Raw genomic sequence first — 14,020 nt, forward strand, 5'->3', positions numbered from 1 at the left:
TAAAGAATAAAATTGTCAGACACATAGAAGAACATAAATTGTTGGGCAAAAGTCAAAATGGTTCTGTAAAGGGAAATTGTGTCTTACTAATCTATTAGAGTTCTTTGAAGGGGTCAACAAACATGTGGACAAGGGGGATCCAGTGAATATAGTGTTCTTAGATTTCCAGAAAGCCTTTGACAAGGTCCCTCACCAAAGTCTCTTATGTAAATTAAGTTGTCATGGGATAAGATGGAAGGTCCTTTCATGGATTGAGAACTGGTTAAAAGACAGGGAACAAAGGGTAGGAATTTATGGTAAATTCTCAGAATGGAGAGGGGTAACAAGTGGTGTCCCCCAAGCGTCAGTCCTAGGACCAATCCTATTCAACTTATTCATAAATGATCTGGAGAAAGGGGTAAAAAGCGAGGTGGCAAAGTTTGCAGATGATAGCTCAAGATAGTTAAGACCAAAGCAGACTGTGAAGAACTTCAAAAAGATCTCACAAAACTAAGTGATTGGGCAACAAAATGGCAAATGAAATTTAATGTGGATAAATGTAAAGTAATGCACATTGGAAGAAATAACCCCAACTATACATACAATATGATGGGGGCTAATTTAGCTACAACGAATCAGGAAAAAGATCTTGGAGTTATCATGGATAGTTCTCTGAAGACGTCCATGCAGTGTGCAGCGGCGGTCAAAAAAGCAAACAGGATGTTAGGAATCATTAAAAAGGGGATAGAAAATAAGATGGAGAGTATCTTATTGCCCTTATATAAATCCATGGTACGCCCACATCTTGAATACTGAATACAGATGTGGTCTCCTCATCTCAAAAAAGATATACTGGCATTAGAAAAGGTTCAGAGAAGGGCAACTAAAATGATTAGGGGTTTGGAATGGGTCCCATATAAGGAGAGATTAAAGAGGCTAGGACTTTTCAGCTTGGAAAAGAGGAGACTAAGGGGGGATATGGTAGAGGTATATAAAATCATGAGTGATGTAGAGAAAGTAAATAAGGAAAAGTTATTTACTTGTTCCCATAATACAAGAACTAGGAGCTGCCAAATGAAATTAATGGGCAGCGGGTTTAAAACAAATAAAAGGAAGTTCTTCTTCACACAGCGCACAGTCAACTTGTGGAACTCCTTGCCTGAGGAGGTTGTGATGGCTAGGACTATAAAAGCATTTAAAAGAGAACTGGATAAATTCATGGAAGTTAAGTCTGTTAATGGATATTAGCCAGGATGGGTAAGGAAGGGTGTCCCTAGCCTCTGTTTATCAGAAGGTGGAGATGGATGGCAGGAGAGAGATCACTTGATCATTGCCTGTTGGGTTCACTCCCTCGGGGGCACCTGGCATTGGCCATTGTTGGTAGACAGGATACTGGGCTAGATGGACCTTTGGTCTGACCCAGTACGGCCATTCTTATGTTCTTATGTAAATTGGAGAGAATGCAGAGGAGAGCAACAAAATAAGAGACATAGAAAGCACCATCTATGCTGAATATTGAAACATTGAAAGAACAGGGTATGCTTGATTTAGAGAAGAGAAGCCTAAGGAAGACATAAGACACTTCAAATATTTAAAAGGTTTTTATAAAGAGGATGGTGATCAGTTGTTCTCCATGTCCATCCAGGGAAGGGAAAGAAGGAATCAGCTTCTTTTCAGCCAGGGAGATTTAGGTTAAATGTCAGGAAAAAGCTAATTAATTACTGGAATAAGTTACCAAGGGAGGTTGTGAAATCCCGCATTATTGGAGGTTCTGAGACAAACAGACAAACACCTGTCAGGAATCGTCTAGGTATATTTAATCCTAACTCAGCCCTGGGCTAGATAATCTCTTGAGGTCTCTTCCAGCCCTACATTTCTAGGTTCTATATTTATTTAACCTTAACTCCTATTCAACATATTTTTTATCTGGGAGTCTAAATAATATCAAAAGAACTTCCTGTCATATGGCTGCTTTTATCACTATGAATGCCCTATATGGGAAATACTTCTCCATTTCCCTCTTCCTCTCGCTATATAATCAGTTTTCAGAGTAGCAGCCGTGTTAGTCTGTATCCTCAAAAATAACAGGAGTACTTGTGGCACCTTAGAGACTAACAAATTTATTAGAGCATCAGTTCTACCCTTCCTCTCACTTCCAAATCATTATATTTTCTCATACATGAGACACATAGGCACATTCAGTAAGGGATCCTGCAAGGCTACTCAAAATAATTTCCAGGATAGACCATGAGCAAGAGAGATGCCATGAGACACCCTGTGAAACACTGCAGATTTAGGGGCTCATGAGAGTCCTGAGAAAGAACTCAGGCTAAATATCCTTGTGATGGAGTATTTACCCCATATAGATGTTGAAATGATTAATGTGGGCCTGAGAGCCAATTAATTTACCTGGAAAATGGGCCAGATCTAATTAAGGATGAGTCCGAGCTGGGGGATGAGGAGCAGGAAGCACAGCATAGAAGTGGCTGGCAGGGATAGAGGAGAAGGTCTCAATAGTCTGTCTCTGATTAGCAAAGGAGCTTCAAGAGGGAGTTTATACCCTAGCCCTGGTGAGAGAGGATATCAAGGGTTAAAGAGACTCCTGAAGTGGCCCTGAGAGAAAACCAACCCACAGACAGATGGTACTGGGAGTAGACTAGAGTTGAGGGTCCAGACTAGTTACTCACTTTAGTGGGAATTTACTTTCTAAATTTAGATTCTGATTAGTTTTTAACACTAAACCCTGTAGGTCATGGTATCGGCTAAAATATTTCAGCAGATAGGTAGACAAATTAAACAGATAAACAGATACCTAATTGAACAGTGAAATGTTACTATTGTTATTGTTCTCAATTTACTTTGTTGAATTTTAATGTTAGAAGATTATCAAAGCGTAGCCATGAGAAAATGCCCTGCATTTCAAATGCATATGCTGAATGGCATGAATCTTAATTATCTTGGGTGAGCCAGACTCTCAGGTTGGTCCTACTTTTTGGCTTTATACTTTAATGCAAATGTGTATTTCATGTGAAAAACTTGGAACAGAATGTTACGTGTTCACCAGCTGCCACGATAGTAAAGATTTCACTCTAGTGCTACATATTTTAGCAGGGGAAATAGTGCCAGTGCTGTTTGCAGCATCAGAATTGATTTTTTTGTTTAGGGAGATACACTGTTTTTGATGTCAGAGAAGTTGCATCTGTGTTCATCTGAGCTGTCAATTATGCATTACAATTCAAGAGGCAAACTACATTGTTATTGCAGATCGGGGTGGGGGGGGGAGTTAAAATGCCAGGAAATGTAAAGAGCTTGAAGAATATGTGTTCCAGTCTCATTTGACAAGAGAGATTTGTCAAACTGTCAATAGTACTGATTAACCAAACAACCACCCAGTATCACTTTTTATCTTCCCTTTTGTATAATTTATTTTAAGTAACATTTTAAACAAATATTCGCTGATAAAGGATTTGTGTTGTGGCAACTGTAAAACATCCAAGCACAAGCTGAGATGAACTTTTCCCAGGTATCTTTTGTTGTATCATTATTTTATTTCATTTTTTAATTCAGAATCTAGCACAATTTGAATTTGCACTTACATTGCAGCAAGTGCACTCTACTGGGTGTATGGTGCGATTTAAATGTGAGGTAGAAAAATGCTAATGGAAACAGGTGGTATTTTCAAAATAGAAAACAGACAATACTGAGCTCATCTATATTAAGTAATTACACTTCTCATTACCTCTTCCTTCTGATACCAGATTGGTTGTTACTCCACAGGGAATATATGTAAGGTTGTATATTCAAAATTATCTGATATCAGTTTGTTTAGGAAAAAATAAAGTTGGCATATAAAATTTTCCTGAATTTGAACAAGGGGTATGGTAATTTAACTGTCTAAAAAAGAACATATTTTATCCACAGCACCTCTGACCTTATTCATGAACAGAATATCTCTTTATTCTGATATCAGAAATCCTGTTAGTTATCACAGTGTACAAGACTGGTAGGGAAAACGTTTATCAAAATTGTATCTAAGCTAGCAGCCATCTAGAAAACATCTCAGCTTTAGGATGCTCAGCTTTCTAATACTCAACTGACAGAAACTATCTTGCTAAAGCTAACTAGCTATCCCACAGTCTCTCCTAGGCACTCATTTTCCAAATTTCTAATGCCTATTTTTGAGAGAGGTGAGAATGATAAACAACATAGGTCATTTCCAAATCCAAGGCTAGAATCAATTTGCCAGTGTTTAAAGAAAGTTTTAAAGGTCAATGACCCCAAAAGCTAGTAGGTCCTTCTGAGCTCAACTCAAAATGTACTTCATTTTCAGCTGGCCCTGATTTTGTCCCTGTGCAAAATGCATTCATGTAGCTATTTGTTTCAAACTGGGCTAAGCTGTACTGAGGCAAGTCACTTTTTAAACAGATGCAGCACATGTGCACTAGGGGTTTGCACCGGTGCACCTATATCAGGATACCACACTGGTGTAAAATGCAAACACAGCAACCCCAAAACAAAATAATAATACAAATCAAAACATTGTAGAAAAAGGGTAATTTTTTCAAAAACATCTAAGTGACATATTGACTTTCAATTATTCTGAATGATTTTCAATGAGGCTTAGGTTACTAAGTGATTAAGGCCTAAATCTTTAATTTCAATGGGAGCTAGGTGTCTAAATACCTTTGAGGCTCTGGACCTAACTCATTTTTGAAAAGGAAACCTAAGCTCCCAAACCTTAGGCACATTTGAAAATTTTACCAATGCTTTAATATTATGAGGTCTCATTGAAGTACCCTGCTAGTAAATCTAGACTATGAAGGACCATTTTTATGAGACGTTATTAGGTCTGTGGATTGGTGAAGTGAGAATTAGTGAGGTTCTACTGAATTCCAACTCCATCCCATGTTTTCACAGTTGATTCACATCCTACACATTTTAGGCATAAAACAAACATAGATTTTCTTAAAAGATGTTAACGTTTAAAGGGCCTCTTAGCCCTCAGGCAATTTCATCTCTAGGATGTCATCTAGAAAATATTTTGTTAATACATTCTCTGCAGTTTTGTTTTTTGCCATGAACAATGAGCAACCTTAATTCCTTGAAATAAATCATAATTCTCTTGTTTACTTTTCTGTCACAAACGAGAAAGTTTTTGCTTTTTCTTCTCTGTTTTGTACTATGAACCTAATAAATTATAATAAATGTAATTCCCTATTGATCCTTTTTTCCACTCCCAATCCTTTCTTGCCTAAAATGCCTGTCAGCACTTTCAACACTTCCTTGTTTCTCCAACATGTGGCCTTAGGCTGTAGCTTGACAAAGATACCCTAGGTACCTCCATCACTTCATAGGTGGCAGCTGTCACCTTGCCATAGGTACTTCTGTTGAAATTACATGTTGCTTCTAGGTCCTTTGCTATCCACCCTGTATTCTTACATGCAGAATAGAATGCTTCAGATATGGTAGTAACACAATTCCCTCTCAATTATTCCTATAATAAAGCAGAAGTTGTTACTTCTGTTTTCCAGTGTATTTTATGGAAATGTTGGCTTTTGGTTTACCAGGCACTGGAATGACACAAGATCCAAAATGCATAAAGTGTCGTGCTTGAAAGGCAACTATAAAATGTCATGACCATAGTGCTGAAAAAGAGCTCATTACATCAATTACATCAGCGCAATTGCTCATTTACCTCAATATGAGCACCCTTCTCATAGCACATACATCTGAGCTCCTTTTAAAAGTCAGCACATAAACCAAACATTCAGCAATTAAAAGATTGGAAGTTACAGACTACTTGAAGGGTAATCAATTTATCTGCCTAATCATTCAGATTAGAGAATTTAAAAGCAGCATGTATTGCACTAGGCTGACAATTTCACTATATTTCACAATGTGCTGCCAAAGTTTGAACAAAGGGTTCTCTCAAAATTTTTCCACTTCAAATATATTTCTCAGATAAAATACTCCCTCTCTCCCCTCCAATTCCAAATTATTTCCCCAACTCCCAAATGTCCCTCCCCCCATTGTCATACTCTCCTCACAAATTCAATCAATTCCATTCTCTTCCCTCACATAAATTCCATATTTTCCTCCATCTGTTAATTTATTACTCTTTCCCACGTGCATACACATTAAATTAATCTATTCCACACTGTGGCCTCTCCAGATCTCCTCTGGCTGTTCAGCAAATTGAGTTTTTGTCTGGTAATGGGTGAAATAGAACTGATTTCTCTGGGATAGTATCCTTGGGCAAGTAGGGACATAGGATATCTTAGCCCTTCAAATGCTGGACTGGGACTGGGTATGCATAATTACTCCATGATATTCTCTGCCATAAGACAATATTGATAACAAGAGTTTTTTTTAAGGATTCCAAGAAATCCTTCAAGATGTTTAGACATTTATATGGATAATGATAGAGATGAATACAAAATTGAGAAGGGGTATAAATCTTCATTATTCAGCTCATGAGCCAACTTCTAACTGATGTCTTTAGGAAGAAACTTTTCCTATAACTAGTTAATCTATAATTGTTTGCTCTGGGATTTCATCCACTTTGTCTGAAACATCTGGTACTGGTTATTATCAGAGGTAGGATACAACACTCAATGGACCGCTGCCTTGATTGGGTATGGTAATTCCTGTGTTCCTGTACAGAGGACTCTGTAATGATTTTGGGGATTCATTATGATATATCTCAAACCTAATCAACACATTTTATATTACAAGCATAGCAGGGGTACTGGTGAGGATCATTAGATTCCCCCAGTCTCTTTCAGAAGAAGTAGAATGTGTCAACCCTAGTGTTAGATTTACAATTGTTTGTTTTCAAGGCTAGAAATATTTTTTCCAAGGACAGTTCATATGTCTCTTCATGAGGCCCAAAGGCCAGCTCTGTTGTTAACAAGGGATTTGCACAAGCTCATAAGCTTCCTTTAGCTCTGGAGCGACTCTGGATAACAAATTTGATGTTATTCACATGTTCTTCAAATGAAATGCATGAATGCATTGCAAAACCCTTATTGATCCAACTGAACTCAGCAATCTGAGTGCCAGCTCCCTCCTCCCATAATCTCTGTAATGCTAATTTAAGTGCCAGATTGTAGTTGACCATGCTGAGAAGTCCAATGGGAGGGTAAGTATGAAAGGCTCCCTCCTCCCTCACCACCACTTATACACAGGCTTAAGATACATTCAAGTACAGCTCATGCAATGTTATTGCAAGTCTCACAATATTTGGTGTTTTCATAAAATCCTAGCTCTGGGAACCAGGTGAGAATCTGTTTTTATTTATCATAAAAAAGTAAATTTTTAGTCCTTACAGTTTTGAAGAATAACTTCAACACTTGTACCGTAAAGACACACAACACTGAAGGCAAATACAAAGAACCCCAAAATTACATTTTTTTAAAAAAATCTCATGATATTTGAATGGAGTTGGCATATGAGTCACAATTCTTGTGTGTTCTGACCTGAAGGAGGAGGCCAAAGCACAGTGTTAACAGTAGTACTACTCTTTCCAAAGAGGACTGGTTCCCTACTACATTGCCAGTGGACTGAAGCAGATGTCAGCAGTGCACATTGCCTCTCTTCAAAGTGTGTATACTCCCCAAGTAATTTTCAGACAAGTCTTCCCTGACCCTCAATAATGAAGCATTCAGAATCTCTCTTTGACCTTCCTCTTGTACAGAGCCCACCTTTCCCTCATACGTATATATGGCTTTGCAATTAAATCCCATATACAGCACTGTATAAATACTGTAACCTTCTAGTTACATCCCACTCCGCTCCAATGCTGTTTCAATTAATTCTCAGTTTTGTTTTCTAATAACAATGAATTTTGCAAATTACAGACAAGCAGCTAACCTCTACATCAGAATGTTACAGGGCTGCCAATCAACAATAAATATTGAATAAGAATAATATATGCATTCAGAGCACATCCATTTGTTCAGGGGAATTTCAAAGAAGTTACTTTACTTGACTTTACTGAATTCATGATCCTGGATCCTGACCTTACAGACGAACCTCCAAAATTCCCATACAATGTTCTCCACTGAGCAATCCTGCAGCTCATAAGTATTTGATCATACCTACAAAATGCACTAAAAAACTAAACTTCTAGCCAAGAAAATCCTTTTCCATATGTCTTGAAAAAAAAAAAAAGTACTGTATGTGAAAACTTGAATGCAGTGCTTTAGTAAAGAAAAGCTTGTATCTTGTTAGAAAGCTCCACATAACACTTGGAAAATATTCTACCAGTAGGACAGCCTCGGAGGATTCTCTAAAATTAAATAAATAAAATCCAAAATGAAAAATGCATATTTGTCCATCTGTGCATTTTGTAATCGTAATGACAAACTTGTTGTTTTGATACCATGGGCATTAATAAAATCAAAGACCTGCCAGTACAATCTTTGTATTTAACAGATTAGACTAATTATCTTGTAGGGCCAAATTTAAACTCTCAGTATTAACTCTTATTTTTCCAGCTGGAAAAGATAAAAAATATTATATGCAAGGAGCAAAGCTAGGAAATATCCACAATAAAAAGGGATTGGTTTTTAATAATAGTATGTGCTTGTAGCCCTGCATGCCCAAAATATCCACATGCACACAGGTTGCTGTACCATGACATTCCAGAAGTAATGCTTTTGAATAGGCACTTTTGAATACGTTTCAAGGGATGTCCATCACAATGCTAATCAATCATCATTTTCTCTGGCTGCAGAGTCTTCTCCTTAATTGTAATGAAAACCTCAGATGCCACTGTGATGTACAGTCTCTGATTTTATTTTTATGTTTTCTCTTCCCTATAGGTCTGAATATATCAAAGTTGGGGTAAGACATCAAGTCCTTCTGCTCCAAGAAGCACAGACCACTAATATGTGAGTTACTGCCGACTGTGCTTAAGCTATAGTGCTACTGAGGCTTATAACATGAAACTACGCAGAGCAAGCTACTGCTAAAATCTTTGGGCCAGATCCTTTAGGGCAGGGTTGCCCAACCTCCGGCCCGTGGGCTGTATGCGGCCAACAAGAGAATTTCATAATGCCTGTGACCTGCTTCAACGCAATATACTAACAGCTGATTCATTAGCATTTTGTTGTCATGTTTACATCATTATAGTTTACACAAGTGTGTAAACAGACAATATTGTACATAGAAACGTCCTATCTAAATACATACGAAACAAGTTGAACTTAAAATATAAATCAATACAAGTGACTTTAAATCTTATTAAAATACATAGAATCTGTTTGGCTCACACAAGGTGGTACTTAGGTTTATGTGGCTCTCCTGTGTAATATAGTTGGGCATCACTGTTTAAGGGAACACTGTAGCTGGCATAATTTAGAGCAGCTCTGAGCCTACTTCAGGACTGGAGGAGAGGAAATGTGTTTTGTGGACATGGGGATCTAGCATATCGTCTTCACTTGCCCCCTATATTGTCTTTGGTCTTCAGTAATGTACTCAAACTTTTTATCCTCACCTTCAGGGCCCTGCACAGCTTTACTCCTGCCAGTGTGTTGGGTCTCGTTCTTGAAGGGGAGGACAAGAAACATAAACTCGATTCATTTGGCTGGGGTATTATGGTCTAAGTGACAGGCAAGCAACGTGCTTTTCTCGGCTATATTGTAGGTAGAATGCAGAGAGGAAAGATGGAAATGGGGAAGCCAGAAAGGAGGGATCTGAAAAGATAATTAAGGATAAGAGTTTATCTGCAGGGATGTACCTTTTTATACAGTGTAAAGAAGAAATGGCATATCCTCCCTGATCCACTACATTATGCAGTCACACACTCTTAATCTTCAATTCTTCCTCAAACCCCTCTTCTTTTGGTTGGTCTTTCTAATCTATGCCCTGTCTTTTGTTGCTGGTACTCTTCATACACTTCTTTAAATACCTTGAGGCCAAGAGTTTAGGATTTACACAAGGATTAGACATTTATATGAATAACAAGAACAACCACAGTTACATTACAGAAGATTAAACCTTTTTAATTTTTTTAGATCGAATATAAGCCTTATGTTGAATGGGATGAGCCAAGCTCCAACTGTCATGATTTAAGCAGAAACTTCCCCTATGAGCAGATAATTTCATAAATGTACATTACAGGGATTCTTGAACCTTCTGCTCAAGCATCTGATATTGGTCACTGAGAGAATCGTAGATTTCATGTTACCTGTAGTAACCGTAGATTTCACCTGTCAAAACACAAACAGACTTAAATTAAGGTATATGTGAACTCCACTATCTTCAGCATTATTAAAGTTATATGGAATCCAAATGATAAGACTAATACACTGTAAATTTACCAATACAGGCCTCACCTTCCCTGTGTTGAAGGCAAAGATGTTGTTTTGACACACAAAGCACCAAGATAATTGGAGTGGGCAATTCTTTTTCATATACCTGTTGCCTATCTTACAGAACAGAGACAAACCCCTTGAGTGTCGCTTCCTGGAGTTGATTCTGAGCTTACATCACTGGTTTTATATTAGTGTAATTCAATTTAATTCAGTATTGAATTACCCCACAAATAAGATCAGAATCAGGCACCATGTGTATACCCAAGAGCCACGAAGTTGGATAAAATACCACCTCAGGCAGATGAAACCTGTGAAAGGTGAGGATTCACATCATGTGTCCACAAAGATATCCCTATTCTGTCTGTACACCTTAATTCTATAACTATAATTAATAGATTCCAAGGCCAGAAATAACCATTGTGATCATCTAGTCAGACCTCCTGTATAACACAGGCCATAGAACTTCCCCAAAATAATTACTAGAACATATCTTTTAGAAAAATATCTAATCTTAATTTTAAAATGGTCAGTGATGAAGAATCCATCATGACCCTTGGTAAATTTGTCCAAAGGTTAATTACTCTCAATGTCAAAAATGTATGCCTTATTTCCAGTCTGAATTTTTCTAGTTTCAACTTTCAGTCATTGGACCACGTCATTCCTTTCTCTGCTAGATTGAAGGGACCATTATTAAATATTTATTCCCCATGTAGCTACTTATGGATTGCAATCAAGTTACCCTCTGTGTCAGCAGCTCTTGTCAGGCCTGACATACTCTATACACCTAAGACACTGTTGTCATAATCTGTATCTAAAAGGTGTCAAGTAAGGTATCACATACAAACTGGGAAAACTGAAAATCATTTTGTGATATATGGATGGTAAACTCACATAAGACTTTATACATAACATGCTGCAAACCAGTTCCTAAGCCACGCCTGTTGCTGCTTGAATGTGTCTCCAATGTAAATTAGGCAAGGTGTGACCAAAGACTGAGAAAAGCACATTTACATGCAAGGTACACAAAGCCATCAGAAAAGCAAGTGGGGAAAGATGAATACTTAACAATCTCAATGGAGGCTGGGGATTGCACCCCCAGGAGAAAGCCTTCCTGCCTCATGTAAAAGGGTTAGTGAACTTTGGGAGATATAAGCAGAAACAGAAAGCCATTTTAGTATTCATCACTTATAGGATTAAAGGGGGAAGAGCTCTTGAAATCACAGAACTTTGTATCCTTCAACCAAGGGATTGAAGTCTCTGGGAATTGAGAAACCTTCTTTGGCAAAGATTGTAACTTGCTAACATTAATTTTTAGTCTTGTTTGCTTGTAACCTTTTCTACCTTTGGTCCTTATACTTGGTATGACTTTGTCATACCATTCTATGTCCTTTTGTTAAATAAACTTGTTTTAATTTTACTATAAACCAATACAGTGTTTGATTGAAATAAGTGTGTTTGTCAAACCCCAGTTAAATTAATGAGCTGCAGTGTATTGTCTCTTTAAAGAAGCAATAAACTTAATAACTTCTGTAAGTGTTCAGTGACAGCTACAGCAGCACAGGAGCCAGCAAACAGACCAGTAAATGGGGGAGTTTGAGTGGGACTTTGTTGGAGGAGAAGGTATTTGTAGTTGTATTTGTATGTGTAGAGGCTGGTGGGGGCAGTGTGCTGGGAGAGAAGCTGAGCCCTGATTAGGGGGCAAGGCTTCTCTGACTAGGGGTCCTATAAAGGTAGGCAGGTCTACGTGATTGGGGACTCCAGGTAGCCAGCCAGGCAGTGGCACAGACAGCTACAGCGGCACAGGAGCCAGCAAACAGAGCTGTAAACAAGGGAGTTTGAGTGGGACTTCTTTTGGAGGAGAAGGTATTTGTAGCTATTTGTAGTTATAGTTGTATTTGTATGTGTAGAGGCTGGTAGGGGCAGTGTGCTGGGAGAGAAGCTGAGCCCTGATTAGGGGGCGGGGCTTCTCTGACTAGGGGTCCTATAAAGGTAGGTAGCCAGCCAGTCAGGCAGTGGCACAGGAGCCAGCAAACAGAGCTGTAAACAAGGGAGTTTGAGTGGCAGTTTGCAAGGGGAGTTTGGAGGGAAGACCAAGAGGCAGGCAGAGGAACAAACAGGCTAGTGAAGGAAGTGTGTGATGTTCTAGCAGTGCTTTGGTGCTCGTTGAGGGTTTGTTTTGCTGTGAGTGGTGGTGTTGTGGTTTGGTTTGTTTCCCAGATTTACAGGATTTAGGTGGGAAGCCTATGACAAATACAGAGGCAGCAGTGGTAGTGACACAAGCAGTGGAAGACACAATGAAGATGACTAGCTGTGGAAGCTGCGGCATGTACATGATCCTGGAGGGGGTAACTGAAAAGAGTTTTGTCTGCATGAAGTGCGGCCTGACAGAGCTGATGGAGGAAAAGATTCGAGGATTAGAGATGCAGGTGGAAACTCTGCTGTTATAGTTAAACTCTGGTTGAGTTTAGAAGGGGGTTTGAGCAGATGATGGAATAAAGACATGAGGAGGCTGAAAGGAAAAGCTCAGACTTGCAGATGGAAGCAGGACCAAAGAACTCTGAGGGGAGACTGCTGGGTGAGGAAAGTGGACAGTGGAAGCATGTGACTAAGAGAACCAGGCAGAGGAAAAGACAGGCTAGTGAAGGAGAAATAGAGCTCAGGAACAGGTGTGCAGAGTTGGAAAATGAAGAAGGGGCACAACAGGTGGTCGCTGAAGGTGAGAGGGCAAGGAAGAAGACAAGAGCAGCTAGTCCTATAGGAAGAGGGGAAGAGTCAATGGAGATAACAACACCAAATATGAACCCCAGGAGGATACGGGATGGGTTGCGGAGGATTGCAAGGGTGAATAGGAATAGAGAGGACTTGCAGCCAGAGGGAACAGGGGATAGACCGGAGAATCGCACCATCACCAGGAAAAGGCAGGTCTACGTGATTGGGGACTCCTTACTGAGAAGAATAGCCAGGCCTGTAACCAGAGCTGATCCAGAGAACAGAAGGGTGTGCTGTCTGCCGGGTGCTAAGATACGGGATGTGGACCTGAGGCTGAAGAGGATCTTAGCAGGAGCGGGAAAGAATCCACTGATTGTCCTTCATGTGGGAACGAATGATATGGCTAGATTCTCGCTGGAACGTATCAAGGGAGACTATGCCAGGCTGGGGAAGATGCTTAAGGAAATTGAGGCTCAGGTGATCTTCAGTGGGATTCTGCCTGTTGCTAGAGAAGGGCAACAAAGGTGTGACAAGATTATGATGATCAACAGATGGCGCAGGCAGTGGTGCTATAAGGAGGGCTTTGGGATGTATGGCCACTGGGAGGCATTCATGCACAGAGGACTGTTCTCCCGGGATGGACTTCACCTGAGTAGGGAGGGAAATAGACTTCTAGGACGGAGGCTGGCACAACTGATTAAGAGAGCTTTAAACTAGGAATTGGGGGGAGATGGTTGGGAGATGTCCAGCTAATCTCCACGCCGGATTTTAACATTGAGAGGGAAGAAAACAAAATAAGAAAGGATACAGCCGTGGGTAGGAGAATGGACATAAGGAGGAAGGGTAGTGTAGATACCATTCTAATAGGTGATACTGGGGGCAGAATGTCTGGGCCTAATCGGGTAAGAATGTGAGTGAAGCCAAACAGTAAAAAATAAGATGTTTGTACACCAATGCGAGGAGCCTAGGTAACAAAATGGAGGAACTAGAGTTACTGGTTCAGGAAGTGAAAC

This window comes from Emys orbicularis, chromosome 5 (assembly GCF_028017835.1).
Source record: "Emys orbicularis isolate rEmyOrb1 chromosome 5, rEmyOrb1.hap1, whole genome shotgun sequence".
NCBI classification, from domain to species: Eukaryota; Metazoa; Chordata; order Testudines; family Emydidae; genus Emys; species Emys orbicularis.